Here is a 21,622-nt window from a genome sequence, read left to right as displayed (position 1 = left end):
GCATTATCAATCTTATTGTGCATTAATTGACCCGTTTACCAAAGTCTCAAAAGCCTGCTATCGAGTGCTTTATCCTAGATAAAAATCTTGTACACGTTGAGGTTTGTTTAGCGCGGCGTTATCTTTGTATTATGTTGGCTTAATAAGAGGTTTCAGTGACTTACATGTACAAGACGTCACGCGATACACAGCCTGAAACGAAGACATTTCAAAGCCAATGCCAAATAAGTGTATCAAGATAGAGTAATAATTCTAGATTTAAATAAAAATTTTGCATGACCTTATTTTAGCGACTGGGTCCCATCAAAAGAACTGCCAGCTAAGATCCGTGATGGAAACGTTTGCGTGACGTTGTGAAGTGAAAACATGTATCACATGGCTTCATGCAAATATGGCGTTTCAAAGTCAGAGCCAAATGCAGTGAATTGTGGCAAGAAAATTGCCGTCAAAATATTCGTAACATGCTGACTAATTACGTAAAGGAACAGGTTGTTATTACCTATGCATAATACAAAATTAGTTTAGCAAATTTTCTTCCTTTCAGCCAAGAATCTTTAATGATCAACATCTATTCTCTCGTCAAATGTTCCATACAAGGCCAGTCCTGCATCTCTTAAAACTTACGCGGCCGATCAGCATAGGATTGCAGTAGTTTACAGACTTACCAAGGATACACAAAGCAGCTTTACCTTATGGTGTCTTGTAGCCCTTCTTCTTTAATTATAACTGAAAAGATAGAATTGCTGTCTGGAACTTTGACTGGAAGAATTTGTTTACTGTAAATTTTAGTCACTGAGAAAAACAAAGAGATTTCCAGCAACCTCTTTTTCCCTCTCCTTCGTCGAATTTCTGACCAGAAAAGAGGTTATCAGATTCGATGTGTTCATCGAGGTAACAACTTGACATCGAATGAAATCGGATCAGCTAAAATGAACAGCACCATAAAGATTTAAGCAAAGAAGAGCACGCCAAATTTTCCAAGATTCATCAGTTTCGCGAGCTAGCTGATTTGTGAGTACGTTCCTTTTCCCCCTCCCCTCTCCTCCCCTCTTGAAAATGTTGTAAAACTGTGGATAGCCTGATTCTCAGACAGGCCAAGGTCGCTCGGTCTCACTCTCTCCTCTTCCCATCGGGACCGAGAAACGGCTGAGAATCAGGCTACCCTGGGCAAAGCTTTTACTGTAAACAGCAACACAGAGTGTATTCAGCACAATTTGATTTTTCTTTATTAACATATCACTCTGTTATTTCACGTTACCTAATTGCGTTCTCTATTATAGTGCCACAAGTATAGTATAGTGAAGAAGAGAAATATCTTCCAAGTATAGTACAGTGAAGAAATGAAATAGTCTACCTTCCAACTTTCACACTTTTCGCTTAGAATGCTACTTGTCGGGTCGTCACTTAAGGCTCTTCTCGACTAACTAGTGAGCTTGAGCAAACCACCACCACGACAACGGCAACGAGAACGTCACCAGACGAAAGGTTAAATGAGCAAAACAATAGCTGTGCACGTGCGTTATAAATCTTTGTACATTTCTTTGCAATCCTCAGGAAAACAACTACGTGAAATGACCGAGTTCTGCGTCGTCCGGGAGACGCGAACGACGAAGGCTAATTTTTCTCGTTTCCATTTGGAATTGAACGCTGTCATTGTATATTTAGCCTGAGCAGGTTTTAGAGTCATTGGCGTACTGAACAGATGTAGACATGTGCGTATTTTGCTGGTAAAATATAAATTCATATTTGACTAAGCGTTGCCCTCGGCGTCGCCGTGGTCCTTGCTTAAGCTCCCTACTTAGTACTTAGCTGATGGAACTGTAGTCTTCGATGATACTCAGGAAAGTTCGTATCGTTTGTTCTCTAGTAAATTAGTTCTTTGACTTGAATTGAAAGGTAGTTTTACAAAAAGGTTCTGTTTATTATGTTGAAGGCAAGTTTCCACTCTTCACGCTGTTTGACTGCATGTCAAGTCATTTGAATAAGAAAATCGCTGCAAGAGTTGCAACACCATTAAAACGATCGTGACAAATTACAACTCTGGCAATAATTAGTCAGCTCCCGTGACTGACTCCAACACTGATGGAAGCGTCTCAAAGAAATTCTGTCAAGAAAAAAAAAAATAATAATTACACGGATTTTTTTTAGCTCCTTCAAAATGGTTCACAAAACATCTAGCATCAAGTAAGTCTCCTCACAGCTGTTTTTTGGCTTGTCACGCAAAACTTCTCTCCAACACAACATTGCGTTGCGTGACAACCCAAAGAACGGTAACGAACTTGAAGGCCACTTTTTGACACGAATTCGAAGCTTTCACCTTGAAAAGCTGAATCTCTTGAATGGATGAGCAGCACATCTCACGGATGGAATACATAGCGAGCTGCCGGCTTCCGATACCTGGAAACAGATTAAACAAAGAAGAATATGAACATATCAATTCTGCTAACTTGTTTCTATCAGTTCTAGGAATGGCATTATAGAGAAGTCAGGGCTTGATCATGAGTTGTATTCCAGGTGAGACGAGCTTCAATTTGATAACACTTCGACGTAAGTACTTAGTGGCTAGTAGGTAAAACTTTGAAAAAGTCAAGAGTAACTACTATCTGAAGGAAACTTTCCTTGCGTTGGTGAACACAATCTCGTTTCCAGGGTCTCTCATCTTCCCGCCCCCCTGGAGCGAGAGAGGAGATGAGAGACCCTGGGAGCGAGGTTGTGATGAACATTCTCTAAATATCCTGTGCAGAACGTGTAAGAAGCTAAATCATAATCCTTAGGTTAAAAGCACAAGCTTAGCGGAGAGTATAGGTCCTAGGAGGGTCACTACGTACACAAACTTTCTCTGATACAAAGATGAAAGAAAAAAAGATCAATCTGTCCGTCCATTCATCCATCCCTCAATCAATCCATCGTCCCTCGATCAGTCTTGATTTCAATCAATTAATCATGTTTGATACATAAACATAGCCAGTGGCCAAAAACCCGAGACTCGTGTCCCTACTTATCTACTACATATCTGCCCTACAAATCTATTTGTCTTACATTTCAGGGACGCCTAACAAGCACGTGCCGCGTCTCTCTTAATCTACACACGTGTTTATCTCTTCAATACGCTTCACACGCGCGTCATTCCTCTCGCTATACACGTAAGTCTTCGAGAACTTACGCAGGTCACTGTTCTTCTACAAGCGCATGTATCTGCACGTTAAGTTGGTAGTCTCTTCCAAATTCATTGCCTTCAAAACAAGTAAGTTCTATACCTGTATTGGCACACTGCTCTTCTCTGCGATCAGCCTTACAACAGTTGACGACACAGCTGTTGACGCATATCGCTGATTGCTGTTAATCTTTATTGCTGGACCCTTGGTGGAATTGAAAATAAATCAGTTAAACTAAACAAGTCAATAAGTTTGCTAGCCTTTACTGCGCCAGCCATTAACAAGAAACAAGTCTTCCATTTCCTGCTCAACACCTACACACCACGGCTGTCTAGGAAACCCAAGCAACGAATGGAGAACAGCAAATACTGGTGAATAGTCACAGTTTAATTAATAGCACTCAAATAAGCCTCCGTCAGCAATCCGAAGTAGCAGTGATTCGTGAGTGGTTAGCTCTCAAGGTTATATTAATAGCACTCAGGTAAGCCTTAATAGCACAAGTATAAATAAGAATAAATAGTAAAAATAAATATGTGATATAGTGTTCGTCTGATAATAAAGGTATTGGCAAAATTTTCCAATCTGTTTACCAGCCACTTATTTGCAGCTGTACTTATAAAAATCTAACGTAGTTGCTCTCTGTCTAACCATCTTCTATTTCATCGTAGGAAACTATACTAATAGACCATTTTACAGTTTTATGAAATGTAACCAGGCCTCCTGCAAGAAAGCGAGTTTAATGGCTGACTATCAGAAACTGGTTGGCATGGTGATAGGATAGTAATCATTTGAAAAGTACCACGTTTGCATCACAACAAAGCCAACTCAAGCCTTGCTTCTGCTTAAAGGCATGATCACTATGCATGGAACTGTAAAATGGGTTACTGTTTGAAAAACTTACTTGTGTCTAACAAAAAAATCATACTATTAATAACACTTTTTAACAATAATTTAGTCTACATATATTTGCATAGAGCAGTTTTAATTGAGTGTTGAAAAGTAATTGGTTTTCCATAACTACGACACACCATTGCCTTAAAAAAACCGGCAGCATCTTTTCATCCAATCAGAAGTAAAACCAAAAACTATCGTGACTCACTTATGCATGTTTTCCAGCGGTTTTGGTCTGCTACATGTAACTACTTCAAGTTTTGATTGGTTCACTGGATTGTCTGTGTCCTTTATGATTGATAAGTCAGAGTACTTTAGTTTTGGTTTTGCTCAATCAAAACCGCTCCATCAGCTTAGTACCTCTTCATTGTCATACAAAGCTATCACTTGAAATTAATACAATGTTTGGATCTGATTCCAGATGTGAGCCTTCCAAGGACTGAACAAGGCCCTGTAGTTCAAAATAATTCCAAAATACCAATCATCAACAAGTCACAAAACCAACCCTCAAATGCATTACTACTTAAAATATTTAGAAGCATTTAGACCAGGAAGACTTTCACAGGTGTACTGAAACATGTTCAATGCTTGGCTTAAGATAAGCTTGTCAGTCATAGCTTATAATGCCAAGAGATTGGATTCCAAATCACAGCAAGTATTTCATGCAAGAAGTTCTATCAACAGATAAAATTATGTGAGAAATGTAAGAAAAGAGTAAAATGTTCATCAGGTCTTTAATAATGTTGATTGAAAGGATCAAATAAAGGGTTCATTTTTCCACTACATATTTCATTTGACAATCATGACATGAAGTTGTTGAAACATTACGTTGCTTTACTTTCGTGATTTCTTTTGCTTAAATATTTATCGTGTTATTTGAAAAAAACAGTGGGGCACTAGTTTACAGAGTCATCAAGCAAAAACCATCTCGAGTATGTGTGTTCATTTGAACTGATATTATTGTCAAGTGATGTAGCTGTCGTGCATTAATGAATTTTATTCACTAGTAGGATAAACAGATATTGAATAAATGGAAAACAGTCTCTCTATTCATGAATCAGTGCCACTAATTAGTGTGAAACTGGTCATTTTAACTTGTGCACAATAAACAAATGCAAGCTTACCTTGCTTCGATAAATAACATGGAATGCCTTCTTGCCAACTGTTGTCCCTGTTTTCTGTCAACTTCACGGCCTTCCTAAAATTGTAAGACACAAATCTCAAATGAAGCTCCATCTCTTGACAAATAAACTCACTATAATTCAGCCTTGTACATGGAGCCTTGATGGAGTAAATGAAAAGCTATTCTTGCACTAAATGTGTAGAGTTTGAACTCTGATCTTCTGATACACTCATGCTCTATGTGCAAGCATGCAGAGATGCAAGTTGTAACTGAAAACAACAAAAACTTTGACCCATAGCTGGCAGGAGTGGCCTTTGATAGTTCAAATAAAAACAGACCTATCACTGAATAATTTTGTCATCATACATGTAAAATGCTGATTACCTCTGTTAATCTGGAAAAATTCTAAATCTAAATCTCTATGTGTGACAAATTTCCATCGTGGTCTCTGCAGCCAACTCTCAAGATATTTTTCAGCGTCCCCAATAAAATACAAAGTAGAGAGTTCAAAACTTTACAAACGTTGCACTTAATACAAACTGCAGACGATTGATGAACCAATCAGGTCATTTTCCACAAGGAACTACACACTTACAATATATGGAGGTGGAGAGAGGCACTGTAAGATTTTTAAAAATGTCATGTCTTGCCCAACAACACAACACACTGAACTCGGCCAAGGCTTGAACCCATGTCAGCAGCTTGGTCCAGAGTCCAGCAAAACAACCATTAAACCAGTGCCATGTCTCCCATCTAAAACCTGTACCTCTCAATATGCAAAGAAATACAGCAATTACCAGACCACCATTCTGAATAGGTTTACCTTATCTATTTTGTTGCCGACCAACATTTTAATGATGTTTTTTTTGTTGTTGAATACATCGCCACTTCATTTAGCCATTCTTCCAGTTTCTCAAATGTTTAACTCTGCTACTTGTATCATACACTAAAGGGCAAAGAAACAAAGAAGAATAATGTTACATCCTCACTTCAGCCTAGCATCAGGCATCTCTGGTTTCATTAGCATTCTTTCCCCTGGATGGGATGCTAGTCCATCTGAGGGTTATCCCCGCCCATTTATGACAGGGCCTCGGCACTAACACTTACCCGCTTTCTATTGGAAAGTAAATTTACTTCTAGGAAAGTAAAAAATCAAAAATAAACCAAGATACTGACACGATCTGGGAAGTAAATTTTTTTGGTCATGCTGCAAAGTAACTTTTACACTGAAAAGGTGTGTGGAAACGTGTGTATAAAGAATAATCAAATGATAAAAATAACAATCCGACAATGATTTTAAGTCGTCAAAAGGATGAGTTTGCACCATTCTAGGATTTACTGATCTAGGATATTGGAGTATCAAGAGAACTGCTGAGTAAGATTTTTTTATCAATTTACCATGGTTAGCAGCTTTGATTTAACTATACTGCATTCCATTTTGGAAAGTAAAATTTTGAGATGGAAAGTAATATTTGAAATCTACTTTCCTCAGTGGAAAGTGGTGTAAAAAGTTAGTGTCAAGCCTGAGCATGATAGAGAAAGGCACTGTAAGTCTGAGCAAAAGGCCTTGCCAGAGAATGTGACACAGAGATAAAGTCTGGGTCATTAATAAGCTGTTATTTTTTTTCTTTTCGAACAAAAAAAAAAAAAAAGCATTATACATGTAGAATGACAATTTCTCTACTAGGAGAAATCATTACCCAGTAGGAATGCAGGCAAGGAGGAGGACATTATTAATAAATAAATTGTATGGCCAGAACACATCACAGAAAGATAACCATTAGAAAGTCAAAAATAAAGACTTCAAATAAATATCACGGAAAATGCCAAATTTAGATACCAAGGATAACTCCCTGAGCACCTCTGTAGTGGCTTGGAGTTAATGTTCTGAACCGCTCCTGTCCTGTTGTGTCCTAAAAATACAACAACTGGAAGCATTTAATACAGTGTAGAAACCAAAGCAAATTTATTAATATTTAATTTAAGAGGTGCCCTCTGTAATTTTCAACTATGGCCATTTGGACCAGAAAAAATCAAATTCCTCAAACTTTCTCAGATGAATGGTCTACATAAGAGATTCACAAAAATATAACTTTCAGTTCAATTCGATTCGTATTTTAGCGCTGGGGCCACCATCTTGATTTTGCCCCTCTGAGAGGGCTTTCAGCGGCCATTTTAGGGCACATTTTTAACAATTTGCCATACAAAGAAAACGATCTAAATCCGGGTAAAAACCCTTCATTCGAGACAAGCAAATGTTTCTTGTTACATTGAGAGGCTGTTTTGGCAATTTGATCATCACCTGATTTTTCTTCAGAATTTTCAATTTCTTCCCTTTCGGACTACTTATGAAGCGCCACAAAAAAGGCGAAGTTTAAAGGAAAATATCGCCAAAAGTACATCACTTGAGATCCCAAAACTACCCTCCACTTAAAGAGCAATGTCTCACCTGTAAAAACATGCAATAAAATTTTGGGGCAGTTAAAACTGTAAAATGTTAGAAGAAGAAGTTTAAGCTGTGCTTTTGTCAACAAAGACCGCCGTCCTAATTAGCATAATAACATAAAAATAACGATGCACAAAGAAAATAATGATATATTCCACTTACCTCGCAACATGTCGACAACTGGATGTTCCACAATGCCTCATGTTATATTTCCAGTATGTTTCAGCCACATTTTCCGTGATTAGTGTACGAAATCACTCTCAGACATCGCCACGGTTAAGCAGATTTCAACTCTCCGAAGCCCGCTTCATAACATCTATCAATATTATTTGTCTTTCGCCTCATAAGCTGCCGTTTACAAGAAGTTTAACAATTTGCTGAGATCCTAACTGACCCATAAGTCTGTTAGCAGCCTTTAAGATCCTCCTCTTCATCGAGGATTCTCATCAAGAACTCGTTTAAGCTCAGTTCTGTTTTGATCTGTTATACACCCGCCATTATTCCACAGATTGCGTTACATTTGACAAATGCGCATTCCAACGGGTAGGGGTAGGGTGGGTAGGAAGTGAAAATGTAACCGACATTAAAGCCATTTTACGCATTTCTGTACTGTGGCTAAACTAGTAACTAGCTTTCCCAGAATGATTTGAACATGAGCTTCTGCTTGCAGGTATTTTCTAGGTTATTTTTGCAGGGTACGTGAGGGGGGGGGGGGGGGGGGGGGGCTGTGTATTAAAAAAAAAAAACGATAGACAGTTTCAGGTCAAAAGATTATGATCTGTGTATCTTGATCAGCTCATCAGTGAGGCCCTATTACGGGTTTTCAGGATACTGGATATTTGGGTAAAAAGTTAATAGGATGCAAGAAATTTAGGAGAAATATTAATGGGGTAGAGCATGTTTAGATCAGATAAAACAGGACATTAATCGAGTAGGAAATCGCTGAGCTGGATTTAACAGGAGACAAAATATTTAGGACAAAAATTAACAGGATAAGGGATACACCAACACCCCCCCCCCCTCCCCCCTCCCATTATGGGGCCTCAACAATGGTCAGCTATTTAGGATAAAATAAATGTATGTCAACTGCTATAAGCATTTATTCTGGACTCTTAGTACTTATATCACGATGGAATATGAAAGTTTTGTATCAGATTTTAGGGGTTTTAAGGTTAGGTAACGCAGCTCCTTGTTAGTAATTTTGAAGCCCACACTTGTTACACTGAATAGATAGATAAAGACGGGGTTGGAGAAATAAACAGAGAATGAAATGTATCCCGAATTGACGGTTCCCAATAGGTTTGGCGGGATACGGGATTTGGCTTTTTTTCATGGTGATATTTGGGATTTAAGCTGAAAACAGGGGCGGGAATTGGGAATTTCAGTTGCGTGTGGGAGTGGGATTTCGTGTTTTTATATGGTTGGGATGCGAGATTGTCAAGGGAAAAAGAGCGGAATGTGGGATTTCAACTCCATCGTGACTTCATCATAAGTTGACCAGCGCAAAAACCGCAAGCTGGCGGAAATAAACCTTTTGTGCGTATAGCTGAGTCAGGTTTCAAGTGATGAATAGCAATGGCTCTGTACCCAGTCAGGTCCTGTCAAACGTATCCATTATTGCTTACCCTACGTTAGTATCAGACCGTATAAGGTCTTTGAGTCCTATTGTGATCTTTTGTGTTGACCTCTGACATAAATGTCATTTGTCCATTTCCGACATTTGCGTCTGTATTCTTGACCTCAGTGTTCTCAGTCCTGATCTTTTCTAGGTTTTTTAGTCTTTGATGTCTTTCAACCTTTTTACGAGCGCTAAGTGGTTTGCTGTGGCCAGTATGGCCACGCCGGATAGCGGTGAGAGTAGTTTACCGAGCGAACCGGGAAACGAAGTATGCGACAATATAAATTGCGTCACCATTTATTATGAAAAGGGTGCAAGCGGGAATGCCTTCCTTCGGAAAGAAAAGTTCCGAGCACAAGTTTCAAGGAAAGTGAGGACGCTCAAAGCTTTAAAAGAAACTGTCAGGAGTGTTTATTTTTTAAACCTTGGCTGCATTTGACTGTTTTAGACCTTGTAGGCCCTGGTAGGTATTGTGATGTATTCCCGGTGTGTCTGGTCTGATCAGGCATGACCTTCATGCCCTCTGCTTTATGCTGTGACTGTTACATTCTGAAGTGGTCTCGTTAACAGAAGTGGTTAATAATAAACGTTTATGTATAAATAGATGGATATTATTTAAAATACCTTTCGTTTGAATCGCACGTAAAGTTAGTGTCAACGGGTATGCTTTCCTCAAAGAGCAAAAAGAGGAATTAATATGAAAATATTATTTATATTTCCGGTTTCAAATTCTTCGATCGTGGACGGCACGTGAGACTTGCTATGTCAAAACCGGCCTTAGCTCATTCCCAGGGTCTCTCTTCCTTGCGACATGGGCTGTAAGGACAGACCATCAGGCGGGAGTGGGAATTTTTTTGTGGCGACTGTTTACGCAATAATTTACTTTTCAAGATGCAATTCTCTGCACAATTTCTTTTCGGAATATGACAGGGAAACGAACTTCCCGCTAGGGAGAGTGTCTACATTTGGCCGTGCTGTTTGGTTCAATAGCAGGCTAATGTTCTGCAAAAATACTCAATTAACATTTTTTTCTTTTTTTTTCCGACAATTTGACGGTGCATGTTTGTACAACTCGATGGATGGAGATAATACGGACCAAATCTTCCTGTCTAAATAAAAAACACCATACATAAGAACAGGATTAGGGCCCATTGAGCTAGCACCCTATCGAATGTCAGACGCACGAACTAACACACATCTTCAAATACTCAGCTCATGATTGTCTTCCAAAAAACCAGGACTAGGAATATGGGAGTGAACAATCTCTCTCTTTCACTGATACGTCGAAAAAGAGCAAACCAAAACAGTGAAACGTTTAAAGAAGGAAACGTAACAATCATTTCTGGTTACTTATCTGCTACCCATTGCATACAGATAGGCCTTTCATGATCTTTTCTGTAATGTTTATTTTTTGTAAAGTTTCTGCGTTAATTATTATTTAACAAATTAATAATTAACGGAAAAACGTTATTGAAAAGTGGGCGGGATCGGGATTGCCAAGTAAAGAAGGGAGGGATTGCGGGATCAACAGGAAAAAATGGGCGGGAAAGCGGGATCTGAGAACCCTATTGTGGACCCTCCGAATTCTGTACCGTTTAACACGAATTTCTTACATGGCAACCTTTGTGTCTGCGAAGAGATGAGGCACAACATTCCACACTATATTTGTAAACAACTATCCTAATCTCATTTACAGCCATTAGTTTTTGACGAGAATTTTCATTTATTACAAATAGAATACGGATAGAACTCCAATAAAAAGCCTCTTCCTTGTGTTCTTTTTGTTCAGCATTATACTTGTGTCTTTCGCTGCCCGAAATGCCATCAAATGTCGCGAAAGGCAACAGACTGACAAGCAGTGCACAAGAAAAGTTTTTCTTGGGTCAGGAAACGGCCATAAAAGTCGAAGCAATTACTGTAGCACAAAAGATGAGGCGCTCAAAAGGTGAGGCCAGGAATTAGGCGGTTCACCTGTGATGAGTTCCTGACTCCTTGCCACATTTAATCCTTCCTCTCGAGGATGGCTTCAAAGCTTAGAAACAGACAGGAGAAGGTCCTCCAAGAAGACACAACAACCGCTGAGAATCAAGCTGCAGATATTTTTGACAAGTGTCAGTTAATTCATCCAATTGCTTATGACTCATTCAACTTGTGTGTCTTAAACGCATCTATGATGTCTTTAAAAAGCTAAACGTCAACATTAGTGCTTCGCTTGATAGATGCGGGTATTTAAAGTGCCCTGCATAGGGTTGAAAACTAGTCTTGTGCAGACATGCAGCTGTGCTCCATCACAGAACTGAACAACATTAGTGGCTGTGGGGTGCCTCAGGCTCACAATGAATGGTGCCTACAAAATACAAACGTGTTTCCGCCAGATTAAGAAAACGTGGAAAAAGTAGATCTTAGCCAGGGTTATTAGAATCCACAAAGAAAACTGGGGGTAGTCATTAATTTTTCCAAGTTTATTAGCTAATGCTGATGGTAGCATTTTTCTGAAAAAAAGGTAAAGATATTTCTTCACATATTCTCCTAAGGGTCGCCTTTACATGCAGAAAACTAAACATATTAAAAAACATCTTTAAACTACGTGGTAAGTGGTAACATAAAAACCACTTTTGATATGTATTTAATGACAGAATCGTTGCAACAGCACTCCTCTGGCTTAGCCAAAATACAGTCTACATAACTTTTCCTCACAGCCAAAAACTAATGCATTGTCGAATAGGCTTGTCACTTCCAATTCATACCATAAAATGTAGCTGTAATCACCCCTTTGTTAAAAGTGAAATGAGTTGTTTCATCCTTTCGAAAACTTTGTCGGTGTCTGTTACTTTTTTTCCTGTTACTTTCCAAGTAAGTTAAACATTGACGTCTCTCGCAGTTGTTTTGCGCACGCATTATGCCATCTACAGTTGAATTTCAGTATGATTTTTTCTACGGATACGATAAAAGGTAGTTTTTCAGCTGGAAGCCGTTCACAGTTAGTGCTTAGCGATATGCTGCTTTTCTGGTAATCCTGGTTTTAGTACACGCTCGTAATTTTTGTGCGAAATTTGTTTCGGCCACAATAGAATTTTTTTTAAGTCGCACACTTGGTAGGGTAGTTAATTACGTCACTAGTTCCAACCCAAGCGCGCGCCTAGCGTTTAAACCATGCCTAAAAAAGAAGGTACCGTCCTTAACTGCCCTTCAGTAATTTTCTGAGCATTTTCTTTTCTGATGGAAAAGTGACACAGCTAAGAAAATGTAAGAAGTTTCAATAAAACGTCGCTTATCATTACTTCTCGCGTACTTTTCGTCAGTCTGTTGTCTTTTGCAAAATTTGATGGCACTTCCGGCAGCGAAAGACACAACTGTCCCGCTTTATCTGATCTAAACATGCTCTACCGCATTAATTTTTCCCCTAAATTTCTTGCATCCTGTTAATTTTTTACCCAAATATCCAGTATCCTGAAAACCCGTAATAGGGCTTTTTTTTTAATACACGACTCCCTCCCCCCCTACCCTGCAAAATAACCTAGAAAATACCTACAAGCAGAAGCTCATGTTCAAATCATTCTGGGAAAGCTAGTTACTAGTTTAGCCACAGTACAGAAATGCGTAAAATGGCTTTAATGTCGGTTACATTTTCACTTCCTACCCACCCTACCCCTACCCGTTGGAATGCGCATTTGTCAAATGTAACGCAATCTGTGGAATAATGGCGGGTGCCTAACAGATCAAAACAGAACTGAGCTTAAACGAGTTCTTGATGAGAATCCTCGATGAAGAGGAGGATTTTAAAGGCTGCTAACAGACTTATGGGTCAGTTAGGATCTCAGCAAATTGTTAAACTTCTTGTAAACGGCAGCTTATGAGGCGAAAGACAAATAATATTGATAGATGTTATGAAGCGGGCTTCGGAGAGTTGAAATCTGCTTAACCGTAGCGATGTCTGAGAGTGATTTCGTACACTAATCACCGAAAATGTGGCTGAAACATACTGGAAATAGAACATGAGGCATTGTGGAACATCCAGTTGTCGACATGTCGTGAGGTAAGTGGAATATATCATTATTTTCTTTGTGCATCGTTATTTTTATGTTATTAGGCACCTTAAGATACCAGGACGGGACAAGCTAGGATGGCTACCGGAAGTAAATTGACTCAACCGGGCATGCGCACAAGAACTCTCGCCTAATCTCTCTGCCATCCTCATCTCGTCGAGGACGCCATTTCACCCGACTAGCCGTCGTATCGAAGACGTGAGTATTTTGCACTTGTTTTGCCCCGATAACTGTTCCAATCGACTTTATTTTCAGTTATATTGATAGAAATGTTTATAGCGTTCGCAGTTTTCGTGATTGTAGTGTAGAATACTACGCTGAGATACGAAAATGTGAGTAAAAATATTCCTTGTCTGTTCGTTTGTGTTTCTGCAGCCAGTGTGCAGACGCTATCACGAGTGTGCAAGCTCAACACAAACTGTATGCATTGAGAATACAACAGTGTAAGTACAGTTGATAAATTGTTGTAAGAATGAATGCCATGGAGCATCTATTGAGCAAATAAAATACACATTTTCAAACTGATGTTTAGTTGTTGTTTTATACTACCCGGAACTTGATGCAACGTTTGTTTGATTTTTATAATGCTTGTTACAATTACAGATGGAAATTGAAACGTTCAACAAAAGTCAGGATTCTTCGGCAACAGAATTCCCAAACGCTTTAGTGGTAAAAAGCCATCTGAAGCAGGTCGATCAGATTGTTTGTTTAATTTTTTCAGACGGAAATTATGGTTTCTCTATTAAAATATTGACAGATGTTTACTTCGCTTATAAAGAAAAAGAAATTCAGCATCGCTGTTCACTATCGTTAAAGCCTAATAGGATAAGATTTCTATCATCTCTTTTATAGTCTAATGGATGTCATTGCTTCTGTGAATAGCTTGTACGAGGTTCCAATTATTGACGTCGCCGTCCTTTGCGAAAATGCACATCTTAAGCATTTTGTTTTTGGCGACACGACGGGACCCGCGAAAGTTTCCCGCGTCCACTGCCGTTGCCGTCCTGGCCTTCCCGTCCTCATATCTTAAGGTCCCTATTATGCTAATTAGGACGGCGGTCTTTGTTGACAAGAGCACAGCTTAAACTTCTTCTTCTAACATTTTACAGTTTTAACTGCCCCAAAATTTTATTGCATGCTTTTACAGGTGAGACATTGCTCTTTAAGTGGAGGGTAGTTTTGGGATCTCAAGTGATGTACCTTTGGCGATATTTTCCTTTAAACTTCGCCTTTTTTGTGGCGCTTCATAAGTAGTCCGAAAGGGAAGAAATTGAAAATTCTGTAGAAAAATCAGGTGATGATCAAATTGCCAAAACAGCCTCTCAATGTAACAAGAAACATTTGCTTGTCTCGAATGAAGGGTTTTTACCCGGATCTAGATCGTTTTCTTTGTATGGCAAATTGTTAAAAAATTAATGTGCCCTAAAATGGCCGCTGAAAGCCCTCTTAGAGGGGCAAAACCAAGATGGTGGCCCCAGCGCTAAAATACGAATCGAATTGAACTGAAAGCTATATTTTTGTGAATCTCTTATGTAGACCATTCATCTGAGAAAGTTTGAGGAATTTGATTTTTTCTGGTCCAAATGGCCATAGTTGAAAATTACAGAGGGCGCCTCTTAAAAAAGGCAACAATTTCAATTTTAGACTTTGTAGTTCATTTTACATTAAATATACATATTTAAAATACACACATACCTTGTTGAACTCCAAAAGTAGTGAGGTTTTTATTAATGTACATGTTCATGTGATATTAATTGCACTCTTTGCTACATGTGTATTTTTGCAGTCATAGTTTTCAATTAATATCTATACGTACATTGTAGAAAACTTTCATTGCTTAATTTCTAAAACGTAGTACTGACCATACTTGATGATGTTCCAACTTATTCCTTGCTCGATTTTCCACAAAAAAAATCCCTGCACTTACAGTCAAACGAAAAGAGAGTTGGAAGTCTGCAACTTGTCTGCCACCTTGGAAATTTCAGGTTACAAGCTAAATTATTTTATTTAAATTTGTGAACTTGAATCCATCGAATTGATAGCTCTGGGCTTTTTTTAAAGTATATTTATCTAGTCCTTGATTTTGTAGGGCATCAATGGGGGGTCAACGTTTTGCTGAAATTCTATCACTGATACAATGTAATAATTGGTCTTGAATAACAATATTTCTTACCCAAATTGCTAGTTTTGCTTTGTTTCCATCAACAGTCAGTGTTTTTACTTTGAAGTCAACACCTGTATATATCAGGAAAAATAATTCACGTTATTAACTACTCTCCTTTGCAGCTGTCATTTGGGATCGTCAAGCATTGGATGACTAGATATTAACCCCGCAACCAGGTCTAATAATTTAGCATGCAGTCAACATGAAATAAAGATTACTGTTACATTAATGAGAAGTTACAGATGATAGCCTGAATTGTTTTTATTAATTAATAGCATCAGATATTTTGTTATCAGTTATCAGATTTAGTGAGACGACTTCTGAAGCTACAACTGCATGTAATACTATCTGCATTTTTAAAATGTGTTAGTAATGATTGTCTTTCAAAGCAGGTCACAAGCTGACGTTGAGATCTCTACCACTGCATCTAATTTGGCTTGTTACATGTATACGACCATCAGTGACAATAGCAGATTGAGTTTCCAAGAAAAGTTCAGGTTTCAAATATAATTCCCTGACTCGCTGTTACAATTTAATGGACTAAATTAGATCGAGATAAAACAAGAAGAATGGAACTCTATTGGATCCTGGCACAGCATGATTACACATGTACATGGTGACTTAACATGGTGTACAATGTTCAACACCTTTAATGTCATACAAGATGCATACCATGAAAAACACTAAATTAAGTGGTCTAACTTTTTCCAGGCAACCTGGCTGAGAGAAAAGTGACCATGGAATGAGGTGAATGTATCATGAAATCAATGTAAACACCTCACACCCATCTGCTGGAGTTTGTTTTGTACAGGTATGTATGTAGAAAAACCAACCTAAACGAATCAAAAGCTGGGAGACTGCCAGTTTTATCTTCTTAACCCCAAAAAGGCGTGCTTGAAGTCAACAATAGCTGATTTAACCACAAAAATGTGTCAAACATCAATGAAATTCTCCCCCCCCCCCCCCCAAAAGGGAAAAAATCAACCAAAATAAGTGTGCAAGTAACATACTTTTAGTGCTTTCTTTGATATCTGGGAGATTTGGTGATCTGTGTGGGAGACCAGGAGGTTTGGTCTGTATGATCCATATGCTGTATCCGAGAGATTTCCATAAAAACTGGGATGGTTGGCACACATGTAGAGGTGTATACCAGCATGGTCAGTCACATCCAATCAAATTGTCAAACTCAATTGAAGTCACTCCATGGATTGAGTTAGATAGATTTCTGCAATTGAACGAAATCAATCTGACACAAAAATGATTAGTCAATCAAACTCAATCGAACGTTTCATTTCTGAACTCTTGATTTTTGCAAAACTGTTGCTGAAAATCAATAACAAGTTTTTTGAGGCTTGAGTTACTATGGTAGAACACGTGTTTTTTTGTGTTTTTGAGACCACATAACTTGATCTTTGTTCAACGAATATATTCATTGAACACAACTGAACACAATCCATTAGATTGTGTTCAATTGAGTTGGGTTGCCAAACTCAATTAAATACAATCTAATGGATTGCATTCAGTTGTGTTCAATTTGTTCAATTGAGTGGTATTGGTTTGGAAATCGAACTCACTCAAAGTTTGGTGTTCGATTTTGTTGGATTGCCAAACTCAATCAAACTCAGTCCACTGGTTGAGTTTGATTACGTTTGATTTCTCCATGTTTGATTGACTATACTGGGATGTGTATACACTCCACATTGGGCAATTCCAGAAAATATCCATACCCAACCATGGACGGCTTCCATATTTTAACCCCCCCTTGCCTTCAGAAATTCTAGAATGCGTTACCCCCCCCCCCCCACGCCCTCAGAATTCCATAATCGTGAACCCCCCTACCCTTCGGAATTTCCGCTCTTTTTTTTGAAGTACGTTTTTGACTTGGCAATGCCTATATGAACAAATGAACATGAATTTATGCCTCCTCAAGGTTGTGATCTGTCTTCAGCGACAAGAAAAACCTACTGCGTGTGGCCAGGCTGTGCAAACTCCTTTTTAAGTCTGAATTTGGCTATAAAAATAAACACCACTCACGGTAATTTTCCTCCTCTTTGTTTTCTTGTGTTGTTTTGACATTTACAAGGCAAAATAGCTCAAATTCTGATTGTTAAAATCTTTTGGTGGTCAAAAATACCGTCGAATATGCTTACTAATCTGGCAGGCGTTCCTTGGAAGCGAGGGACTGGTGCAAGTTTTTTTGCCGTTCATCCGACAGGAGACGAGAGTAACAAGAAATTTGCAAGCGGTAAGTAAGATACATTTTCAGATTTTATTCATGTGACAAGAAATTCATCAAGGTAAATGTGAAACCCACGTTTTACTGTTCACTTCTACAGTACCGGTCAAAGGGATTGCAGCACCTACATGCACTTAAAATGTGTGTAGTATTCGTGGACAGTGTGTGGATGGCGCGTGTAAGGTGCGTGTAATTACACGCATGTAAAATTTACTGATCTGGTAGTTACATGCATTTGCGTGTAATTTTACGCAAATGTGTGTATTTTAATTGGAGCAAGAAACCTTTGTTATTCACACACGCAGTTGCGTGTATTTTGCAAAACAAAAAGCCACTACTAACCTGTATTCGAAACACGTGACTTTCAATGTTCACAACAAAAAGTAAATTTAAAAGCCTACAAGCATTGCTAAATTACTGGACTAGCTCGAGCACCTATCGAACAAATACTCTTTCTTAATCTGTAGCAGTCCACACTTCTGATGTGAAGTATAATAATTCATATTTGCACTGCGGTTGTAGATGAAAGTGAAGAATGATCATCGCAGCAAATTTTCCAATTTAAGCAATTGGAAAGAAGAAGCCTGAAAAAATCAGGGCTTCAACAGGATTCGAACCCGTGACCTCTGCGAATACCGGTGCGATGCTCTACCAACTGAGCTATGAAGCCACACATTGGGAGCGAGGTCAATTAATTGAGTGCATATCTTCCCGTGAGGAGTGAAATGATGTGAAGTATATATGAAATAATTCATATTTGCACTGCGGTTGTAGATGAACTACAAAAGTCCACAACAATAGTGTTTTCAAGGAGCTCACTCTACTCTTTCTACTCCAGAAATCCCACCTGTGAAATCCTCCCATGCCTTCGGGTTTCCAATCGTAAATACCCCCTTTTCCTTCGGAATTCCAGTTCAAAGAACCCCCCTCCCCTTTGGAAATCCTAAAAGCCGTCCATGGTATAGGTATGGATATTTTCTGGAATCGTCCACTGCTGCTCAGTAAGACAAGTATGTAACATCCTTTATGCATCAGAATGTACACTCACCTATGGTTGCTCCAATGTCAGGGTCAAACGTGTCATCAGTAAATCTTAGTAGCAAGCTGTGTTTGCATGGAAACGGTTATAAAAATTAGTTGACTAATTTAATTGTAATGTTTGTATTAAATACATATGAGTATTTTTCTATTACATTCAACAGTTTCATTAGTTAATGTAATAATTTAATTCTTATGTTTAAGTCATCGTAATAACTCTATATAATTTCTGCTGACTCAATAAAATAAAATGTAGATGTAGATGTACAGTGTAGATGAAGATGTGTAAGTAGAAACTTGAAAGCACATCCAAAATATCGCAAAAAAATTCTTCACATAAATTATGATTTTTCAAAGCTGCATCTATAAATCCCTACCGCATCAATACAAAACAATATCTATTTATTTTCATACATACATTACACTCACATTCAACTACATAAGAAGTACTTGGTAACCTCAAAAAGGTTAGTGGCATAATAATTACACGCGACTTCGCATCCACTACAGTGTGGGGCTCAGTTCTCGGCCAGGCCCAGTTCTCGGCCACTTTTTGTTCAGCGTTTATTTTTCGCGCCACAAATGAATCTGAATAAAAAGCAATTGCTTCCAAAGGTAGCTTGATTCCTTGTCTTCCGTTCTGCCAAGTTTTGTTTCGTCCTGCCGAGTTTTTCTGTGAGTACGTCGACGTGACGCGAAGCTAGGTGAATTTGGTTTCCCAGAAAACGTGTTTGTTTACGGCTACTCGAACTAAATGGTTTAATTCAAGTTTATATTTTGTCCGTCTAGAAAGCCCAAATGAGCCAATTCTTGGCATAAAGAATGTAGAGTGATAAAGCTATCTGTTAAATATAAACTTTTCCTGGCGTGTTTAATTCTTTGACCTAAATTCACTCCTCAATATTTCCTTAGTACTTTTGCGTATTTGCCTATTCTCGGCCACCCTGCTCGCCTTCAACACTAAAAGCGCTCATAGTTTTGTGTGGAGTATTCGTGTCAAGTCAGTTGTAAAAATAAAGCTGTAATGGGGTGGCATGCTGAAGACTATAAGCTCTGACTTAACCCCGTTTTAAATACCCAACTCTTTTTAGCCTCGCATCACTGCACTTAAGAGAAAAACTAGGTGTGCAAAAAAACTTCCTTTTCTAACATGAAACAATGCTCTTTAAGGATAATTTGTGATCGAAATATCAAAACACAAGCCTTATAAGTGATTTAACAACAAAAAAATGGTAATAGAGCGTTCTTTATTCTGAGGAATCGCATGCACTCTTTTGTGGCCGAGAAGTGGGTCCGCTAGCCGATAACTGGGCCCACGAACGAAGCCTCCATTTTCGTTATTATTCGGGAGAAAACAGCGTTGAGCAGTCGATAGCTCTACATGTGTAAACGGAATGCTGAAGCTAGTTATCCGTGAAATTTTAAGTCCTTACGGCTATTCCAAGGTAAGAAATACAAGTTTACGTTTTTTGTGGCCGAGAACTGGGCACCATACTGTATACGTAAGCTTACCTTGATTTTCCTACGCCACTTTCTCCGATGATCAAGATCTTTAGCGTGGTAAGAACATCGTTGTCCATCTTTCGAGTAAAAGCTGGATCTTGGCAGCAGCTCTTGAAATCCTCAACGGTTGATTTCTGGCTGAATTCGACCGAAATTTCAGCTAAATTTGTTCCATTCGTCATATTGTTATTTTCCTCGAAGAAACGTATTTACATTTAGACGAGAGACCGCTGACAGAGGAACAAGCGGCGAATAATAGAGCATCATGGGACAGTATCAAGTTGACTCATTCCCAGTCGTCTCTCAAAACTCAACCAAGAGGCCCGCAATGCAAGCAAAGGTTGCAGGCTCAATGCAAAATAATTGTGCACAATGTAATATTGAAATGAAAAACTATTTTCCAGTCATCGGCATTCATCCTTCCCTTGCAGCAGTATCTGGTATAACTCGGAATCAATATCAAGAACCGTAGCTCAGACTATGAACTAGACGGGAAACCTCCACTTCTTGCCTCGGGCTGGAATATATGTAAAGGCAGGAATTTCACGAGTTATAGACTGAGGGGTAGATATTTTAACCTGGATGTAACTTAAATTAATAAGATTTAGATTTTAAGTCGTTTGGAACCGGCTGGTTGACATGAATCCAAAATTAGTGACCATCTGACGGCTTGACTAGCCTCTGCGCAGAGGCCGGTTAGGCTCGTCACGCAATCCTCCCACCGCAAAATGTCGGGGAGGAGTTCTTGTCAAGAAGAAGAAGAAGAATAACTTTATTTAACGAGGGTAAAACCATTTTACAGTTAGCAATGATAAACTAGAGGCCCTGGCCAAGTCAAGTCAAACTAGTGGCCCTGGTCAAGCCATAAGAACGTCTGCAGAGGATGCTGGATGATGGCGCAACCACACAGCTTCGTGACATCACTAGTTGTATCGTTGTCATTACTTTCATGTTGTGCAGAAAATTAAGAAAAAGAGGGAGCCAATGAAATTAATCTTTGGGACATTAGGATCATGTTTGCAGGGTTTTTTCATACGCAAGTGATCGAGTGTATATGACCTTATGAGCTCAAGGGCACGACGGGGATTGAGTGATCAATGATCAAGTGCATAGAAAACGCGGACTGTATATTTGCAACCACGGATTCTCCGCTGCTTCAAAGAACCTTTCTGACTATGTCACGCAATAACAACGATTTTTCGTATTTTTCAAATAAAGAAAAAAAAAACCACCTTCATAGATCAATTTATCATGCCCACATCAGTAAACAGGCGAAGTTTCATAACATTCTGTTGCAAATTTATGAAATATGGGATCCCAAACTTAACTACCTCTTTATACCAAAAAGTGTATGCCAGAGGGCAACGCTAGCACCCTTTCATACATTTCTTTGTAAACATTC

At 38.8% G+C, this 21,622-nt stretch overlaps 1 long non-coding RNA gene and 1 pseudogene across 2 annotated transcripts; one reads left to right on the top strand and one right to left on the bottom strand.

Annotated features, from left to right (window-relative positions):
• Positions 1 to 1,203: 1,203 nt before the first annotated feature.
• On the bottom strand, positions 1,204 to 20,526 carry LOC149114678 (ras-related protein Rab-18-like; annotated as a pseudogene). Its single transcript, XR_016205864.1, has 10 exons — positions 20,230 to 20,526; positions 18,728 to 18,783; positions 15,453 to 15,514; positions 7,010 to 7,082; positions 5,993 to 6,115; positions 5,171 to 5,244; positions 4,407 to 4,497; positions 3,258 to 3,359; positions 2,318 to 2,397; positions 1,204 to 2,104 (listed from the first exon to the last, which is right to left on the bottom strand). The product of XR_016205864.1 is annotated as a ras-related protein Rab-18-like (transcript).
• On the top strand, positions 13,424 to 13,800 carry LOC149114679 (uncharacterized). The gene is made up of 2 exons (XR_016205870.1): positions 13,424 to 13,477; positions 13,655 to 13,800. It is a non-coding gene; the product is annotated as an uncharacterized LOC149114679 (long non-coding RNA).
• Positions 20,527 to 21,622: the final 1,096 nt, after the last annotated feature.

Source organism: Orbicella faveolata, unplaced genomic scaffold, assembly GCF_042242905.1.
Source record: "Orbicella faveolata isolate gen_17 unplaced genomic scaffold, um_ofav_v1 contig_13, whole genome shotgun sequence".
Classification (NCBI taxonomy): domain Eukaryota; kingdom Metazoa; phylum Cnidaria; class Anthozoa; order Scleractinia; family Merulinidae; genus Orbicella; species Orbicella faveolata.
Note: the sequence above shows the minus strand (reverse complement) of the source record. Positions and strands in the feature narration are given on the sequence as shown.